This window comes from Lepisma saccharinum, chromosome 9, assembly GCF_977018435.1.
Source record: "Lepisma saccharinum chromosome 9, izLepSacc3.1, whole genome shotgun sequence".
Classification (NCBI taxonomy): Eukaryota; Metazoa; Arthropoda; class Insecta; order Zygentoma; family Lepismatidae; genus Lepisma; species Lepisma saccharinum.
Window position 1 is genome coordinate 20,350,971 of NC_139237.1, and position 22,171 is coordinate 20,373,141.

At 37.7% G+C, this 22,171-nt stretch overlaps 1 pseudogene; it reads left to right on the forward strand.

Annotated features, from left to right (window-relative positions):
• Positions 1 to 13,452: 13,452 nt before the first annotated feature.
• The window catches only part of LOC145992347 (cytochrome c oxidase subunit 1-like), a 107,928-nt pseudogene continuing 99,209 nt past the window's right edge, over positions 13,453 to 22,171 (forward strand).

Genomic DNA, 22,171 nt, shown 5'->3' on the forward strand with positions numbered 1-22,171 from the left:
ATTATGCAAACTATTATAAATACAGTAAAGAAAATGTAGTAACTGAATGGTTTGTGGTTTGTATTATATCAAGGGTGTTTTGTAGAGTGTGCAACAGGGACCAATACGTCTTTGTTTTCTTTGTTCCACTTCGAAACGGTTTGTTACGAATTGTAAGAGACATCACAAACACAACACGGAAAGCAGTAATAAACACAGCAAGCGAACCCTACAGAGCGACCACAAGGAAAAAAAACCTTGGACGAAAAGTCCCAGCGAAGCTTTCCCTTCTTCCGTTCAGCTCGTGCCATAAGGAAGCCTGGTCCACTCTCCCCCTTCCCTCCTCGCAGGAGTACGGTGCACAGGCTCTGCGGGTCTGCGCATGTTTTTTTGCCTGTGCTTTACTATAACAGGCAAGAGCCACAGGGTGGTGTTCTACCTGCTTCCCCTCTCGCGTTTGGAATCGTACTTTCCAGCTAGTTTCGTTTCCCTTGGCCGAACTGTACCAGTCAAATTATAATTTAGAACTCCAAGTTACTTGGTGACAAAAAAACTACACTAACCCCCACAAAAAATATCTGACTTCACAGAATATAATACTTTAACACGGAATTATCATTACCCGCAAACTATATGAGTGTTTCCAAAGATCTGCTGCATATACCCTTTCCCTCATAACAAAGATCAACTAAAAATTAAAATAAAGCAAGCGTTTCTCTATTTGCAGTCCGTCTTTGTTTACGTGTAACGCGAAAGGTTAAAGTTTTAGTGTTTGAAACCCAGAAAAGCATGTTTTTGCACTTGTCCTTTCTTGCATCATGATAAGATGTACAAATGCCTCAGCTCGATATAATTCAACTTCAGAGCTCTTCTGCTGCTTGCAGGAGTGGATGTTATCTGCTTCAGTAATCTACACTCCCTTGTTCCACCTGCCAGGCTGCTAGAGTAGTGCTTTCAATTATTTTGACTGGTATGTAATTTTCGCTGCTGGCTGCAAGCAATGTGTAACAAAATTATACCTCATGTGATATAACATGGCGATTATTATTATTATTATTATTATTAAAGATTAATTAGTGAAATAGTTTTCTCTTTCGCTAAAATTAACATAAAGAAGATAGCAAAGACTGAACTATGAATCAACAAAATTAATAACAGCGTTTGATTTTCTTTGACGATTTAGTTAGGAAACAGACCTGTGATCCAATATTTCGTTATTATATATTATATTATTCTTCTTTAAATCTTGCATCTACAAGGAAAATCAAACAAAGAAACATAAGGACGTCTTATTTGAAATTCGTAACCCCGTACCGTGAAACGAAAGGTTGGAGGTACTTCTAAATGCAACAGTTAACTTTAGTACTTGGTTCTTGGAGAGAACGTGCGTAATATAAATTTAGCGAATGGTTTGTCCAATGAATGATTAATAATTGCGACAGACAGGCGGAGCAAGGGGCGAAAATCCCGTGGATAGAACAAAATTACTATTTACATTGGGAAGCATCAATCGTGATATAGTTACCTAACAAGCACTGCATACCCAACCCAAATCTCGACAAATTAAAAGTAAAAGCGAGCAAATGTAGAAATATTATGCAACAGATATTGGTCCATCATTTCCAGCTGAATTGTATCCTTAAACATCTCTCACAAGTGACTTATCGAAAGTTTCATCTGCACATGATTTTGCCAAACACTACATCTCCAATTCTACCTCCCTCTACAGAGGTATACCATGTTAGATAACCGGTGGAGGCACATAGTGGTTCGGATGTCATTTTAAAGCTATAGGTCCTGTCCCATTTAACCGATCTGTGCAAAAAAGTGAACTTAAAACTATACATTAAAAAAACTCCAGAGATATTCCGATCTCCGCACGGACTGCTTAGCACAGAGTTTACGAAGCCAATGGTTACGGTTCGCATCTCCCCTTGGACGTGGGTGTGTTTTGTAAGTGTTTCTGCATCAATTTCCTAATTTCATCCTATCATCATTCATCCTCATTGTCGCGATTAGCCAAAGTGGTATAAAAGCGATGCTAAATAACAAAATCAAATCTTTGCAGACACACGCAAACAACATACATAAATAGAAGAAACTGAACAGGAGGAAATGTTTTGTCATTTCCTTTCACAAGTGTGTTTGTTTTACATTCAAGGGAACTTAAATAATGCTTTGCGATGGGCCAAAAATATGTAGATTCGTCACTGACAGTCATTTGTTTTCTCCTCTCTACTTCGCTTTTAGCCGAGTGCCGCCTTGTTGCCAGTTTCCTTCAGTGCTTCGTTGTCAAAAGCTTCAAAAACGATAAATATTACATCTCTACTTTCGATGTTTGAGTTACATGACAATACAAATGCTTAGCACTGAATAAAGGCGACGACCAACTGTTCAAGAATGCTGAACATTTTGACGACGCAGGGGCAGGATTACATTGTAAAGAGCTGCTTGCGTCACCCACGCTCCGACCGCTCCCTTACTATTGGGCTTATGCACGTTGTGGTTCGGATACCACGTTTAATTATAGGTCAGCACCGATTAGCCCATCTTTGCATAAAGTAGACTCAGAACTCAAGTTAGCGTGATCACAGGTTCCATTACCGAACATTTCGGTTTCTTGAAGGCAATTGGGGAGCTACGTGAAATAGAGGATAAAGATAACAGCGGCAAAGGGATTCGATGTGCTGACCACGTGTCAACTTATAAGAAAGCCACTTAACAGGCCTTTGTTATTCAAGGCCGTTTCGCCACGGAGTTTTTTCATCGTAACTGTTATGGAGATGATTAATTTTATATAAGATTGGCGAGAAAATATTAACAAACATGCTATTATCGTGTTTCACGCTAATCGGAGGTGAATTCTGTTACTGGGTGATAGATGGGTGTTATGATATGTCAGCTGTAAAGTTAAGAACAGTGGCGTATTTAGAAGGAGTTTTAGAGCTAAGTAGTCTTATTTTTGCTCAACTTTCCTTAAAATAAAATAAAAATAAAATTTAGGAAAATATGGCATGATCTAGGAGTGGTAAGGAATATCTGATAACCCCTTATGATTTGATTTGATTTGATTTGTTGTTTGAAGTCCACTTTATGCACAGTAAGGCTAATCGGTACTGGACCTACAGTTTAAAGTGGAATCCGAACCACTTGTGCTTCCACCGGGATTCGAACCCGGGACTCCTTTATAACCCCCTTATGTTCACATCCCTTTACTGCATTTGTGAGTACGCCACTGAAAGCGTGGGGAATACTGTTCGCAAATAAAATGGAGAGGGTTCCTTAGATAACGATAACAGAAGCGGGGTGTAATGCATGGCTTTCCTGCAAGATCCTAAATGTAAACCTCTCTTCCACGTCCTGGACTCAGGGAGGAAGGGGGGTTGCCATTAGGCTATCCTAGGCTATAACCAAGGGCCAGACAAAAATGCGATCCTGAAGGGGCACAAGTGAAAACCATGGCAAATTGAAACATGCCAAAACCTTTTACTTACTTATTTCTAGCAATTAAATAAGTTCTTTCACCATGGCCTATTTTCACCTAGATCATACAAACAGTACGTACATCTCTATTGTTCGAATATAAGTAATTGTTCCTCGAAAAAACAAATGTAAACATTTTGAATGCCAACAAATGAAAGTCAATTGGGGGGATATTTGTGACCAAAATCAACATCATTGTTTACCGGTTTACCGGTTCGCGTGCAGTGTGGCTACCATAATGTAGTGTTGATTCGTTTTCCTTTAGTGCGTGTGCGGTATTTGTGTTGTCTGGCGAAATATATATTGAAAGTGGCTGTTTCAAAGGAAAACGAAGTTTAATGAGTAATTTTTAATCAGATGTATCAATGTTTTGAACTTTACAAGTGTTATTAGTACAAAGCACGATGCAGTTAGTAAAAATGAAGTACCATGAGAACAAATTATTAATAAAAATGTCTACAGTTCCCAAATTAGAGGATAGTCCAAATTCTATATATCCCGCTCTGGATGGGCTACATTTTGCAGACAATCGGTGCTTTCGCGTCTAGACTCAGATTCACTCTGTTTGTTGCGTACTGCCCATACATTCTTGTTATTGCCCTCACATCAATTCCATCGTAATCTTAGCGATTGACCAAAAGAGACAAAAGCGAGAAGTAATATTAGTCGAATTAATCTCTATATAACAGCAGCAAATGGCTGTGTCTTCCTCAAATTGAGGATTCCTCTCGCAGGTATCCCATATAACATGAAGGTTAGGATGACTGATGAAACAGATTGTTGGAACAAAAAGAATTTCATGAACAGGTTTTCCAGGGTGCGAACCTAGGACACCGAGTATTGTTGCACGCTACGCTAACCATTCAGCCACAGAGCCGACCTGAAATACTTTGTGCTTGCGGGAGTAATTCTCGAGACGCACACGATATACGTAAGTGGCAAGATGAATAAGACTTGCATTGGCGCCTTCAGGTCTGCGCCGAGCATTCAATCATATCGGTATCAATACCTCAACTTGATGTGGTTTCAAGGTGAATAGTATGTATGCCCCCTATACTTTCGGTTGTTGTATTTCTGCCACCCAACTTACAGATATGTATGTGTAACACAGTGTTAATGACCAGGGACATATGAAAAATGGGATAACCGTTAAAATAAAATAAATTATAATTGCATGATTGTGGATTAAAGGTGTTGCTTTGTTAACTGACTTATGCAGTTATAACTATCGAAAATTAAATATTTGTGGTTAAACTCGCGTAAATCAATTGGTAAATAGTTTTACATTTTCCTACAAATGTCAAGTTAATGTACTTGAAGCTAATATATATTTTAAGTTTCAGACATCACAGAGGGCGAAGGGGTGGTTGTTGAAAGACTGCTGAATTCGCCGCATTGTTGCTTCAAGGGAAGGGGGGAAACTCGTTCAAAACGTAAATACTCTCATCTAAAACTAGAAATGCTAGTGGCAACAAAGAAAGAGAGGAGAATTGTTTTCAGCACTCTGTCCTCAATATTTCGCATGCATGTACTATATGAGAAGCAGCAACTTGGAACTTTCCTAAAGGATAAATGAAAAATATGTTGCTACCAGGGGCTTTAGTTTCTACACTAACTCCGTGCTATTAATTCGAGGAGACGGTTGTTTTCACATATTGACTCACATGCTAGTCATTTATGAAAATCCGCGCTTTTGGTAGATCATTCCCAATCAGTGACATGAATAGATATTGATACTTTTTAACATTAAAATTCAAGAAGAAATTTTTTAATGAATAATTTCCTCTTTTGTTGCAAATAATTGCAAAATTATCATCATAATAAATAGGGAACGAATTATTTCACGAGTGTTACGCACGTCATATATTATCATTCTCTAAACCTCAAGATAATATGTCAATATTGAATCTATGCTTTTTCTTGTTCACATCACAGCACCTCCAAATTAGCCGCGATTGAAACGTGTGTGAGGCCCTACACATCGTTTTATCTAGTCTAATAGATAGTCTTGTCATTGTTAAAAGACTAAACAAAATGCAGGACTACATTTAGAATATAATCATTATATTTGCACCTTCAATCACTGCCACAATCACTGTAGGTGCAATGTCAATAAAATGTTTGCAACACGCTCCGAAACGTTTGCCGTAATCATTGCAATGGGTGTGATTTCGCAATTGTCGGGGAAGTTGTTGGCTGAATATCATCCAATAGAAACAGCCGCTTAGGTTCTAATGGTGATCAAACGCCGAACCGCACCATTAAATGTGATACCGTTACCACTACGCCATTGGGGACAATTGCGATAGCAGAAAACATTCACACTTTTTCGCCATCTTTATTTGCAGTTGAAGTTAATAATTCAGCGAACTTGAATCATATTGGGACTACTGTATTCCCAACTAATTTCCCCTTGCACACGCCACTGTTGCTTGTGTATATAAGCGTTCACTCACTTACAAGCGAAACCGAAACTCGAGCTCTCAGCGAGACAATTCCAGGCGCCGTGAAACAGATAACGGTTAAGCCACTGACGTTCGTTGGAACATGCATTTCTACCGTCGTGACCTTTGAGCCACTGCTTTGGTTGCGATGAAGTATTTTGGCAGGTGTCCTATTTCGCTGCAGGATACATGCAAGGCTTAACAGAATAATGTTAATGATATGCATATGATATAAAATGGTGACTATTATTCGGAAATTAACACATGATTTCTCTTCTGTAGAATGTAAGAATTTTTTCTTCCGATAAAATTATCAACAATGAAATAAAATAGTAAAAAAACTTATTTAACCAGAAATCAACAAAGTGAATAACAACGTTTGCTTTGCTTTTGATATATTACCAAAGCAATTACCGACCTTTTTTTAATACTGCCGATTCTGTGCGTAAATGCAGTCAGTACCCCTTCCCCCAAAATGATATGTTTACTGTCTCTTTATATATCTATGGCTCTAATTGATTATTTATTTACCACGTAAGACAGATGAAACTGACGTAGGAATTCGAACCAAGAATTTATTGTGCTAATATAATGAGTTGACCGACATTTAACAATCGTGGCGTCCTTTAACTTTTCCAGGCAGTCATAGCCGAGATATATAAAACAACGTTTCGATTATAATTTTGTTGATTAAAGTTCGATAATTTTTCTTAATTAACGAAAACTCCTTGCTCATTTCCGAATAGCACCTTTCAGTAAACAAATTGATAGATTGATCGAGTTCGTGTTTTAAGTCCACTATACGTACAGTATGGTTAATCGGGACTAGACGTACAGTTTAAACTGGGATCCGAACCATTTTATGTCTCAAATGGTTATCGAACACGGGACTCCTTGATTACAAGGCGACGACGTTTACTACTACGCCAACAGGGAGTCCCAGTAACCAATATATATATACTTTTTTTGTCTATAAAACACCGGATATTAACACACTTTCAAACAACATCTTGTACATATGAAGGAAATTAAAATTGATATGTGAGGGCATAGGAGTGCGCACGGTGGTTGCCAGTGGTGCATAAACACCTCAAAATGCGTCCTCAAAAAATTAAGAATGTAGAAAGAACCATTATAATAATGAAAATAATGTCTCCCCTACTGTCTCGAGATTTGAATTTTAATGGTCGGATCTTTCTAAAGTTAAAGCCAGAAGAGTAAACGACTTTCAGCCAAAGCTGGAATCCGCCTAGAAAGATGACCCTTCGTTCGGGATTCACCAGTGATAAGAGGAAATCCTTGATTGCTTAACGAGTATCAAGCAAACTATTTTGCTAACTAATAATACAATGCCAACAATACCCACAATAATTTGCAAAATGATCTACGTAGTAGTTATGTTCCCGGATATGGGTCGATAAATCAATTGATTGGAAAAGATCGATGAAAGATCAATTGATGATAAAGGGCAGTGGACAAGCAAGCATTGTTTGTATTTTGGATGGAGGCCAGAAATGGGCGGGGTTTGAGATATGTGGATGTGTTTTGATTGGGTTTTGGGGTATGGGGAGATGGTGGCGTGGGATGGTGAGTGAGAGTGTTGTTTGATAAAGGTGAAAGGTTACAGATGAGCGGTTGGAATGACGAAATCAGGATGTGAGTGTGGGACTGTTGGGTGATATGGAAGTGGGGTAGAACAAAGGAGGTATTGTGGACGGTGTAAAGGTTGGAGATAAAGTTCGTTGTATGTTTCCGGGAGATGTTTTTGCGTGTTTATCGATAGTGGCGTCATTGTATGTGTGGTCGGTATAGGGTAACGACCGTATAGGGTAACGACCGATGGAGGGAGAAGTGAAAAAGGAAAAAGTTGTGGAGAAACAGGGAGTAAATAAAGTAAATAGAAAAAAAGTACAATTTGCGGAAGGGGTTAGTGTGTATAGTATTCCGGGGTGGGAAGAGGATAGGAGGGGTACGTGGGCGTTGGACGCTTTGCGCGAGAGGATGCGCAGAGAAAATAGGTGCGTGATAAGCAAGGAGGATGAGGTATATAAGGACGATTGATCTGTTTATGTTTACATCACAGTGAGCACCCTGTGTGACCATCGTCTTCTTCCAGAGATCCAGAGACTACCTTTCAGAGTCGATTTCGAAGTGATTTACCAGGTATATAACGGTATCCGGAGGTAAGTATAAAAATGGGTATAGTATCGTGGATGATGAAATTTATTGGAGGAATGATCGGGATGACTTCATCTCCTGATCGATCAGAGAAACCGGTAACTAGACAGAGTTCTCGTCCGTTACCGACTCCTCCACAATCACCACGATCATCGATACGGTCAGGAATGTTGTCGAAAAAAGAGACATATGTGAATGTCCCTAAATATTTTACGGAGAATGAATTTCGAAAGTTGTGGGAAGAAAAGAACGCTGCCCCACACGGGTATGAAAAAATTAGACGTTATAGAAAGAACAGTATCGATGATGCTGGTGAATTGTCGAGGAAGAGAAAACGTGATATGTATAATGTAAAGTGTAATCCTATGTATGGGTATACAGAGTGTTCTCCCGAAAAGACTGTGTATCAGACATATCCTGTAACAGTTAATAGATCAAAGAAATTTAAAAGTTGTAAATCGGAAATATTTGGACATCAGAATACAAAATTGATTATTTTTGACGCCCCTGTAAGGTTCAGAGAATCCTTTTTAATTACCGTCTACAATCAAAATTTAGTGTCTGAAACGTTTTTGGAAGTTGAAAATAACGGTTTTCCGATCAGTATGCGTTTTATTAATAATCGCAGAGCAGGTTTATGTGAGACACACTACCTGTTCGAAAGAGCACCTGTATACGGGCATTTGTCGTACGGTATATGGACGAGTCGTGTAGCTAGTGAAATAGCGACACACGGATACAATGCAGGACCTTTTATTTTAGTATCAGGGCTTTCCTCATTGGATTGTATCTGTATAGAAACAGAATCGGAATTAAATTCGGAGTATTTAGATACATCTGAGTTACATGCTCCTCCACGTTGCCGGGCAACAAAATATATCATGATGGCGAATGAAAGACTGAATTGCGCCCGTACCGATGTCGAATTGACACGGTACGAAAATTTGGAAAATCTGCTGAATAACGAAATTCCTCAATTATATAGGGTTGGCTGCCACGGTAAGTATATGATGGTAGATCATTGTGATGTTGCAACGTTAATGCAGATATTTCGGAGAGAGTACCGAGAATCTGTATTAACACTGGGGGAGATATTCCGGTGGTTTCGATACAGTGTGTCCCCTGAGGACCTGATAGGTGAAATATTAGGAGTAAAAGGCCCTACATTGGATCTGGAAGAATTATCGGATTATTGTTACAATCCATTACGACGAGATGATGTAAGAAATAAATATTTTTTTATTTCTAGCCTTCACAAAGTAGAAGAAAAATTCAACAGAACTTTGACCCCACCTCACCGTGAATTCCCTAACATCATCGAGGAGACCGATACATCAGAAGTGGAAGACGTGTAAAAATAAAAGGTGAGAAAAAATATTACCTATATTTATTGATAGATTATAAGTCGCCGTCCTCTTCATCCGTGATATCTATAATTGAAGGCGTAATAGGAGGAGACGGTGACGCCGCAGCAGGAGAAGGTGGCGTAACAGCAGGGGACGGTGGCGTAGCAACACGAGGGACCGGCACAACGGCGGGAGGAACAGGCACAGCAGGAGGGGGTGGCACAGCAGCAGGAGGAGGAGGTGGTGCAACAGCACCATTCCGGACGAGTTCCAGGAGAGGCTCCGGTACCAACCCGAAGAACTGAACGGCTCGTTCTTCGTGGATACGACGGAGCCTGAAAAAAAGAAGGGAGTTAGAATAATAATATTTCATATTCACACATAAATCGGAAATTGTATAGATAGGGGTGATGATGTAATAGATATAATTGAAAAAATATATTACCTTTCCTGGATCTCGCCGATCTCTGCCTCCAACTCTCTCCTAAACTCTTCCCGCCTGGCTATGAATCCGTTGTTCGCGGTAACGGCACGTTGGAGTGTTTCCACCAAACGGTGTCCGATACCCTCTAATTCAGCGCCTAAACGGTCACCAGTTGTCTGCGCCTCCATATCGACTCCTGCCACTCTATCGGTGTACCGGCGAAATGCCCTCTGCATGTTTTGGAGTTCTTCCTGCACATCGGCGTTAGCCATATACAGAAGGAAGGCCTCTAAAAGAGCCAACCCCCGATTGTTCTAAAACAAAAATGTATAACTGTAATCAAGGTGTACGTGCGATATATATCTAACATATTTTCTTTATATTTTCAGATATGGCATCCCTACCATTTGAATTCAATGTATTGCATGGGAATCTTAAAGATGCAGAACATTCCGGGGAACGAAGGAATCTGTGGAGCAAGGTCCAAGCTCGCCAAGTGGAGAGACAGATCGCATGCTACATAGATTTCTGCGAGGAGAACGGGTTAGCAGAGAACCTGATGAAAAACCTGGAGGAGGTCTGCCGTGATATGGAAGTCCAAATCGACACGCTCACTAAAATGTTTAGTTACATATCAGAAAAAAAGAACACGTCCCCAGTATTTGGGGATTTTTTGGAAAATGTAAAACAGGCACAGTATGTGCCATCTCATTTATCCCTTCGTGTATGTTTCGAAATGATGGAGGTTTTCAAAAATATTAGAAAACAAAAAACTGAGGAGACAAAAAAGAACGATGAAAAGGAGATGGAGAGTAAAATGTCAGAACTTCTAAAGAAAAGAAAATTGGACAAATAAATACTAACACCACTAATACACTAACACTTTTGTCCGATTTTCGTTTGTCTATACCCGAAAAATTAAATGAGAAAGTGTGTAGGTGATTTAGTAAATAAAATGTATATATTTTAAAATATAACTAGATGGATATGAAATGTTTGTAATAAAATATAATCAGAAAATATGTTATTTTTATATTAATATGAAATACCTGTATGTTAATTACGTTTTTCTCATAATACATTGGTGACATAGCTGTTTTATAATCAGAGTTCCGGATCTGCTATTCCATAAAAATGGTTCGAATCCGATTTTACTATGGTGACATGTCTCATAATTAAGGTCCCGGGTTCGACACCTGGTAAAAATACACAGTAATTCGAACTCTTGATTTTGATTGGTTGTTTAAAGTCCACTTTATGCACATTAAGGCTAATCGGAACTAGACCTACTGTTTAAAGTGGAATCCGAAATGTGTTTCCACCGGGAATCGAATCCGGGACCCTTAATTACAAAACAATGATGTTACCACTGTGTCATCAGAGAGGTCTAGCAATTCGAACCCCGGTGTAAACTGGAGGTCTAGTTGTGATTAGTCTCTTTACATAAAATAAGTTAGAAACAGACAAACATGCAAATTACTTACCAAGTTTCCGTTCTCCATTTCTGTTCTGCTACAGACGATAAATGTGAAGAAAGACTGCTATAAATATTCCATATATTGACGGTATAGTTTGATCCAAATTTTGTAACATCCTCCGTGTATCATTTAAAGGTTAGCGGTCAAATTATAATCGGGAATCAAGAAACATATTTTACAAGTTGTTTTGACATTCTAAAGGTTATAGAGGTCACGTAGCAATTAGTGGGAAACATATTTTACAAGCTGCTTTGACGTTCTCTGAAAGTATCTCTATGTATCATTCTAAAGGTTAGAGGTTACGTAGCAATTAACAGTCTCGAGAAGAATTTCACAGTGATTCTCTGTTACATTTGAGAGTATTGAGAAATAATGAAGGAGTCGATAAACTCTCGAGTCTTTTTCATTCCCCAGGTGTTTATAAATTCTGTGTTTCAATATCTCGGTAGACGTAATGTATAAAAGTTAAGGATGAAATTGTAATCAACAGTTTTGAGATGAGGTTAAAGGTTTACAAGAAGAATAAACCCTAAGGAGGTTATTTGCGGTCGATCTTTTACGAAACTACACAGAACAGACACTTTAAAAATATGGAACCGGGTTTTCTGTCAAATAATATTTATTGAAAACCTGGGCCGGCCCGGGGCCCTTAAAAATGATGAACAAGGTCTGGTAAAGTTATCACTGCATGTTAAAACCAGGGCCGGTCCGGACCTTTGGGAAATGGTGAATAGCCATCGTAACGTTATTTTTGTATGTATATCGAAAACCAGGACCGGTCCGGGCCCCCTAGGAAATGATGAATAACGATTGCTGAAAGTTATCACTGCATGTTAAACCAGGGCCGGTCCGGACCCTTGGGAAATGGTGAATAACCATCGTAACGTTATTTTTGTATGTATATCGAAAACCAGGGCCGGCCCGGGCCCCCTAGGAAATGATGAATAACGATTGCTGAAAGTTATCACTGCATGTTAAACCAGGGCCGGTCCGGACCCTTGGTAAATGGTGAATAACCATCGTAACGTTATTTCTGTATGTATATCGAAAACCAGGGCCGGCCCGGGCCCTAGGAAATGATGAATAACGATTGTTGAAGTTATCACTGCATGTTAAAACCAGGGCCGGTCCGGACCTTTGGGAAATGGTGAATAGCCATCGTAACGTTATTTTTGTATGTATATCGAAAACCAGGGCCGGCCCGGGCCCCCTAGGAAATGATGAATAACGATTGCTGAAAGTTATCACTGCATGTTAAACCAGGGCCTGTCCGGACCCTTGGGAAATGGTGAATAACCATCGTAACGTTATTTTTGTATGTATATCGAAAACCAGGGCCGGCCCGGGCCCCCTAGAAAATGATGAATAACGATTGCTGAAAGTTATCACTGCATGTTAAACCAGGGCCGGCCCGGGCCCTTTGGAAAATGGTGAATGACCTTTGACCCCGACCTTCATTTTTTTTTTGAACTTTTTTTTTTTTTTTTTTTTCCTTCCTTGAATTTTTGGCAAATTTCCCAATCGTTATATCTCCGTGCCTAATTGAGATAGAAGGATGATCGATAGGTCGTTGAACTCGGAATGAAATCCTCTTTCTATTGGAAAGGATTTCATCATTCTAGGATCAACAGTTTCCTATTTCCTTTATTACCAATCGAAGACTCCCCTTCCGACCACTCTACTAAAAGGTCTCGATGTGCAGTTTCCGAATCTGTAACGGTTTTCAGGCTAACTCAATCAGCAACACGACTATGTCCCTTTGAAATGTTTAGGTTTTCTGAAATTTTGCAAAGTTTTAGGTTATCAGGCAATTTGACCTCTACAATTGTTGTTCTATTTTATTAGAAATATCTTTTCATTATCGAAGACTTTAACCTTGTTTATAGATAAGAACCAGGAAACCGTTACACATTTCTAGAAAGTTTACAATACAACCAGGAAACCGTTAGATAAATCATTAAAACAAAAGGGGTCGTAGATACCGGAAAGATTGTTACTTATTTCCTGGAAACCTATAAATCAGACAGTAAAACCGTTAGAATCAGTATTGTGATGCTGAGGTATATAACATAGACACCCTCTTTCGTGAGTAGTTTCTGGAATACTATTATCCTCCTATTATGGACTTACAGTTATCTGCTGACGAATTGTTAGTGTTATATCGTAACGGGTATTACAAAACAGCTGACCAGTTACGAAAACTACTGGCGTACATTGCACAAAGGATAATTGAAGGAGAGACTGTCTCTTTAGTTGAAGAGTATGATCAATTACTACGGGCAGTAACAACAACAACAGCAACACCCGAACTTTTCGGAAAGGGAGTATCATCGCCACCGAATATTCACACATCCGATACTGCATCATCTCAAGGAACTTCAAGGAATGCCGTATCCAGACCAGACCCGGAACCTCTACCTGGACCGTCTTGGAGAGAGGACCCCTTACTGACAGTTGAACAGTCACCTCAGAATATTTCTGAATCACATAGAAGAGGTAAGAAAAGAAAACGTGATACAATACCTCGTGAACACATAGGAAATATATTGTTACACAATATTCAGGAACGTGAATACCCTAAATTTCGTTCCAAGGGACAACGTGTGGAATTCAGTTTCTCACATCCTCCAGAAAATGTTGACCCTCACAGTTGGATTCGTCAAGGTGTTGAAAACCTTCTCACCTATGTGAAAAAGAATGCTAAGGACGGAGATAAAATAGGTTTAACTCTATCTAACATATCCGACCCAAATGTAAAAGATATTTATATCGGATGGCATAGAAGTGATCAGTTACATAGTGATATGGTATGGACTGTTATGCATAAAATACTACAAAGTGCAAAAACATTTTCAAGTACAGACCGTCTAATTTTACGGGCTGACCGTGTTGATATACCTGTCGGAGGAGGAGGAGACGGTAAGCGTGCCTATTGTTTACCAAATTATATCCTAAGTACACTGAAGAGAAGTGTTGTCAGTGTACCAAATAGAAAAAAACCTCTTTGTTTAGCTGAAGCTCTGGTTATAGGGAAAGCCCATGTAGATAAAGATCCATCGTATACACAATATAAAAGAAATAGAAATCTTCTTAGACCTGTTTTTGAACTAATGCGAAAGGCAGGTGTAAATCTAACAGACAATACGTGTGTCGGAAGTGGAATTCCTGAACTCAAAAAAATTCAACAAGTTCTTACAGAATATAAAATCACTGTGTACAATAACCTTCGTGATGTTAAAGATATTCTTTTTGAAGGAGAGGTTGAGAATGTCTCCAAATACATATATCTTCTATACGACAGTACTCGGCAGCATTACGATGTTATTGTGAACCGTGTTGGAGCTTTTGCAGCAAAACAGGAATGCCAGGGATGTAACGAACTTATATTTTGTAAACCACATATTCATCAGTGCAAACAAATGTGTTCCATGTGCCGCGCAATCCCTCCATGCGTACCTGAAACAGGAGTTTATAAAACATGTCAAACATGTCACAGAATTTTCAAAAATGAGAAATGTTTTACAAATCATGTTTCTACACTATTTCGAAACGGTACAGTATGTAGTGAAATCCAACAGTGTCCTCGATGTTTTAGAATTGTTCTCACAAATAATTCGTATGAGAAAGTACATAGGTGTAACATGAAATACTGTACTGTCTGTAACTGTGTGAAACCTATAAATCATATGTGTTACATGTCCATTCCAAAAGCTAAACAGAATTCGAAATTTCTATTTGTGTTTTATGATTTCGAATGTTATACTGATATTCCGTACTGCGATAAAGAAAAAACTTTTCTTCATGTTCCGAATCTAATCGTGGTACAAACAGCCTGCCATGCGTGTCATAACGAAGAGGATTTAACAGTTTCGTATTCTGTCTGTGGTACAAGACAGTTTATATTCTGGGATGATCCTGTAGAAACATTTCTCTCCTATCTCGAACTGCAACATAAGTTTTCCAATATAACTATTTGTGCACACAATGCACGAGGTTATGATTGCACGTTTATATTGAGAAAAATGTTGGAAAAAGGGATGAAACCTCGTATAATCTTGGATGGAACCAAAATCATCAGTATGACGTACCAAAATCTCTACTTTATCGACAGTCTTAATTATGTTCAAACGAATCTTGCAGGGTTTTCAAAACTGTTCGGTCTTCCAGTGCAGAAAGGATATTATCCGCATTTGTGGAACACATACAAAAATCGAAATTACATAGGACCTACACCTCCTCCTTCTGCATACGGATATGAATATATGAAAACAATTGAAGATCAGACAAATTTCATGTCTTGGTATGATACTGAATGCAAAAAAAAATATGTCTTTCAACAACAAAACAGAACTACTCCAATATTGTATTAAAGATGTTACTTTGTTAAGACAAGGATGTCTGAAACTGAGACAGAATTTTCTGGATATATGTAAAATAGATATTTTTAGGAATTGTATCACTATAGCATCAGCGTGTTCATTAATTTACAGACAAATTTATGCCCGCTAACACTATAGGAATAATTCCTAAAGGAGGTTACCATCATGCAGATAAAATGTCAAAATTTGCGTTGAAATGGTTGACCTATGTTGAAGAACAAAATCACATAATACTTCTCCACGGCGGACGTACTCGTGAAAAATATGTTTTAGGAGGACGTTATAAAGTAGATGGATATCACGAGGAGACAAATACAGTGTACGAAGCGCTTGGTTGCTTCTGGCACGGCTGCAGACGATGCATATCAACAAACAGGGATATGTATCCTAAAGATATCACGGAAGATGAAAACACCCAGGAAAATGACGGTCAAACCAATAGTGACATGCTAAACACTGCAGCTTTTAGATACGAAACAACATGTCGTAAACTTGCAGCTTTACGTTCTGAAGGTTACCATGTTGTCACAATGTGGGAATGCGATTTTGAAAGAATATTAAAAACTGATCCTGAACTCGATAGACATCTATCTACACACCCTATTGTCTGCTGTATTCCTTTAAATCCGAGAGATGCCTTATATGGCGGAAGAGTTGAAACAGTCAGAACTTATTACAGAATCAAGGAAAATGAGAAATTACAATACAACGATTTTACAAGTTTGTACCCTTATGTGAACAAATATTGTACCTATCCTGTAAGCCATCCTACCATATTTTTAGGAAATTCTATTCCTCCAGTCGATGAAGTTTTAAACATGGAAGGACTTGTTAAATGTACAATTCTACCCCCTACAACCCTTCTCCACCCTGTTTTACCCTCCAAAATAAATGGAAAACTGATGTTTGTATTATGTAAAGAATGTGCTATCACACTAAAATGTGAAGGTATTTGTGAACATTCAGATAAACAGCGTGCACTTTCAGGAACTTGGGTTATCGCAGAAGTACGTAAAGCTTGCAGTTTAGGTTACAGGATATTGGAGATGTCGGAAGTGTGGAAATATGAAACATCTATGTACAATCCTGTTACACAAACTGGAGGACTGTTTGCTGAGTATGTCAACACATTTTTTAAAATAAAACAGGAAGCCAGTGGGTGGCCTACTTGGTGTCAAAACAGAATGGATAAAGAAAAATACCTACAGGACTATTTTGATAAAGAGGGGATTCTATTGGAGGAAGACAATATTGAGATCAATCCTGGAAAACGTACTTTGGCTAAACTTTGTCTTAATTCTTTATGGGGCAAATTTTGTCAACGAGATAACCTTTCCCAAACATCTATTATCAAGGAATCGAAAGATTTCCTCGATAAAATGACCGATCCTAATATAATTATCGGAGGAGTTATATTTATCAATCAGGATACTGTTATAGTAAACTGGAAATATGTTGAAGAGGCAATCACCCTGAACAGAAAAGTAAACGTTCCTATTGCAGCTTTTACGACATGTCATGCTCGTTTGAAACTGTTTGAACTTCTTGAAAAATTGGATGACAGGGTATGTTATTGTGACACAGATTCGGTGATTTACATAGATAGTCCTGAAATGGAATATCATCCCCGAACAGGTGATAAATTAGGGGATCTCACCGATGAATTAAGTGATTTCGGTCCCGATGCAATTTGTGAAGAGTTTGTCTCAACAGGACCAAAAAGTTACAGTATGAAAATTAAAAAACCTCTTTCTGAACCCCAATATATCTGTAAAGTTAAAGGGATCACTTTAAACACTTCCACATCAAAATTGGTCAACTTTGATACTATGTGTGATATGATGAACAATGAAAAATCTGACGTTACAGTAGAAAATATCTTTAGAATTAGAAGAACAAAACAGTTTCAAGTTATTAGTACAAATGAAAATAAATTGTTTCAGCCAGTATTAATGAAACGTTTTTTTGACCACCAACATTTATCATTTCCTTTCGGATACCGTACAGACTAGGTTATAAATATGTCTATAATCCTAATTTGTAATAGATATTGTAATAGGTTTTAACCTATAGGTCCAAAGTTTAAGTTTTTGTTTTAGTGTATTTAACATTGTATATTTGTATTATATAATGTTGTACAAAATAAATATAAAATGTAGTAATAGTCTGGTAAACTGTCATTTTCTTTCAAGTTCCTGGATACAAATCTGTAAAATTTTTGCTTAACATAAAATGTTTCCTAAACTTATCCATCCTTTTACGATGATGGTTTGTGGAGCATCAGGAAGTGGAAAAACCACTTTTGTAACAAAACTTGTTAATTCCATTTTTTCTTTTGTCGAAACACCTGTTAAAAAAATAGTATGGTGTTACGATCAGGAAAATAGTATCCCAAAAAATATCGGTAATGTGGAATATCATAAAGGAATTGTTAATTGGCAATCATGGAACGGAAAAACTTCCACACTTATAGTGCTAGATGATCTTATGATGGTTGCTGAAGGAGAAAAAGTTGCAGACCTTTTTACAAAAGGTAGTCACCACAAAAATATTTCAGTTGTTTTTATAACACAAAATCTTTTTCACCAAGGAAAAAATTGTAGAGATATTTCTTTGAACGTAAAACATTTTGTTATATTTAAAAATCCACGAGATATGAACCAATTTACTGTTTTTGCACGACAGCTTCAACCTCATCGCATGAAGGAACTTGAAAAAGTATATATAGATGCAACAATAGAACCTCACAGTTATTTGTATATTGATCTTTCCCAGTCAACACCGGATCCTTTACGTTATCAAACAGATATTTTTAATACAGATCATTCAACCATATATCTTCCTCAGGAATGCCTGAAACCTCGAGATGAAGAAAACGAGGAAGAGACGTACCAACTTACGTTCTAAACAGAATATTTCTTTTAAAACACATTCACCTTTTTTGCACATATTGAAAAATTCCCCAACAAAAGTTCGTAAAACATTATTGAAAAGTGCTCCAAAAAAAACAATCCGTTTTATCAGTGAATGTTGTCTGAATGTTTTAAAAGGTAATATAAAACTTCGACCGTCTGTAAAACATCGTCTAACACCTTACAAAACTGTTTTACGTAGACTTGTAAAACCTAAAGTAGATATCGAAAAACGAAGAAAAATTCTTGTTCAAAGAGGAGGGTTTCTACCCCTACTTTTAGGATCTCTACTATCTGGTCTTCTCGGAACTCTCATTCCACATTAATAATGACACCTGTTTACAAAAAAATGATTGTTCTTTCACCAGAACAATTGACACGTATTCGCGGTTCCGAACAGTCTATAAATCAAAAATTATCTGTTCTGGATAAAAAAATGAACGAAATTTTTAAAATGAAAAATATACCAGATGACCAAAAATGGCGTCTTTATAGAAAAGAATTGGATGAGTATTTATGGTTGAGTCGAAAATCGAAAGAACCATTAGAGATTCCTATTATCCAGGATAATGGTGATTCTAGTATTTCACCAGGATCAACATATTTTCCTCCAAACCTGGTAGAAACATTACCACGTAATACAAGACAGCAGTTAGAAAATATTATTGATGAGTATCAATCTACAGCCCAACGTCTAATCGAAAAAGATCAGGAAAAAACGCTTCCGGAACCGAGATCTTTAAATTTTTCATCGTCATCATCACCAACGGGGGTTCCTGGTCCGTCTCGTAAACGAAAACCTGCGAAAAAAAAGAAGAAAAATGTTGTCTTACGTGTTTCCAGAAAAACTTCACCATTTTTGAGAACACCTGATGCATACAAACTCGTTCCTTTAAGAAAAAGTCGTAGACAGAGAGACCAATCATGGGAATCCCTAAAGTAAAACATGATAAAATTCTTGCTAGAATATATTACGATCCTCAACACAGAGCCTCATTTTCATCTGTGGATCGTTTATGGAAAGCTGTACGAGATAGGAATATATCTCGTGATACAGTAAAAAATTGGTTAATGCACCAGGAAACATACACTCTCCACAAAAGTGCACGAAAAAGGTTTCCTCGAAACCATTACAATGTATGGAACATAGATATGCTCTGGGAAGCCGATCTTAACGATATGACATCGATACAAAAACATAACGACGGATTTAAATATCTCCTAACAGTGATCGATGTATTTTCAAAATATGCTTATGCATTACCCCTAAAAAATAAAACAAGTAATTCTGTAACCGAAGCTTTCAGAACCATTTTTGAACAAAGCAAAAGAAAACCTGCCACATTACAGACAGTTCAAGGAACAGAATTTACGAATTCTGTGTTCCAGAATTTTCTGAAAAATGAACAAGTAGACTTTTCGATCGCAATTAACCACCCTGTAAAAGCAAGTATAGTGGAACGTTTTAACCGAACGTTAAAAGAACAAATGTGGAAATATTTTACAGCAAAACAGACAAGACGTTACATAGATATTTTACCTCAACTTCTTGAAGGTTACAATACTGCGATCCATCGTTCCATAGGAATGGCACCTCAAGATGTAAACGAAACTAATGTTTACACAGTGTGGAAACATCTTAATAGACACAACAACCGTATCTCACACACAATTTCAGATCTGAAAGTTGGGGACATTGTGCGAATTTCTGTTGTTAAAGGACATTTCGAAAAAGGATACGAACAATCGTGGTCACGAGAACTTTTTAAGATTCATTCCGTCGTTCAACGGCAGCCGGTACCTGTTTACATATTGGACGACTTAAATGGTGAACCTGTAAAAGGAACATTTTACAAACAGGAGGTTCAGAAAGTATATTCGAATCCTGACGAAGAGTATAAAATTGATAAAATTTTAAAAACACGAGGTAAAGGTAAAAATTTAGAATACCTTGTTCGTTGGCTGGGTTATCCCTCCAGTTTTGATTCATGGATCAAGGCATCATCGCTAAAACCGATAGCAAACAACTAAACCTCAATATATATCGAAATATATCACCATTTCGAATCAGTGAGTTCTTCTTGTTCAGTCAGAATGGATGATAATTTCTATATCTACCTCCCATCGTCTTCATCAGAAAAATATTTTTCAAACAACACATTAACTCATTTTACTGTAAAATTGGCAAAACGTATCGATCTGCCTCCAGATTTGTGGGAAGTCGGTTTAGCAGAATTATGTCATTCAACTCTTTATGATAACGTTCTGGAAACAGATTCAGGACAACTAACATTTCCTGTTCGAACATATACAAATGTTGACGACTTGATTTCGTCGATCGTAACTTCCCTTCCCGATAATCGAGAAATACGAAAATCTGTGCTTTACAAATTCTGGCATCTTCTGGCTGACCCGCAATGGAGTTCATTCGAGTCATCTGTTTCTACAGATAACACACTATATATTAACGATCAACCGTTTTATTTTCCTGCAACTACTTATACAATAGATGATCTTATTTTTTTCCTGAAAACCAACCCTGCAAATGTAGCTATTCCTACTCATCTTCGATTCTATTTTAAAGCTGCCGTATATAAACACTTGTCCGAAACAGGAATGCTCGACCCTGAACCCGATGCCTCTGTAGACAATACAATAACACCGATAGATTTAACAGACGACTATGCTAAATTTCGATATGATATATTAAAATCTATCTACTCTTCGCACGTAATATCTAATAACGTTGTCGATAAAAATCCTTACATATTTGTATATTCAGATATTGTAAAACAACAGTTGGTTGGTGAAGAAATGATACGTCTTTTACGTCTTACTCGAAAACAATGTTCAGAAGTAGATACCACATGTACGATACCTGTAGCTCATCACACATTCAATCCGATTCACTATGTTTCTCTGGATAAAAGTTCTTTTGAAACAATAGAAATTACTTTGAACGATCAAAAAGGAAACTTTTTACGTTTAAGAAACGGTTCCGTTCCTACTATCGCTGTTTTACATTTTCGTAAAAAAACAAAATCCTTTTAAAAAACCGACATAACACTATTTTCTCAGTCTATATTGGTAAACGAATGAGTCATCATGAATTCGCAAGCAGAATATTACACAACCCAAATACATGGAGGAATCGGACCCATTTTTCGTTCTAACAGAATTCAGAAAGGAAGAGGATTAGGTTCTCTTTTTGCTGGACTTTTCAGAATGGTGAAACCTCTTCTCTGGAGTGGTGCAAGAGCTATCGGAAAAGAAGCTTTAAAAACTGGTGCTAATATTGTTACAGATATTGCAACAAGTCAGCAAACCCCGAAAACTATTGTTCGTCAGCGAATACGTGAAGCTGGTCAGAATCTTAAAACTAGAGCACAACAAAAAATCGATTCTCTGACAGGTTCGGGTATAAGAAGAAGAATTGCAAGAAAAAATACCCATTCGGTGTTAAAACGTTCAGGTACCCGTGCTAGAACCTCGAGAATCAAGAAAAAACGTACATCCGTAAAACGTCGAAAAACATCATCGAAATCTAG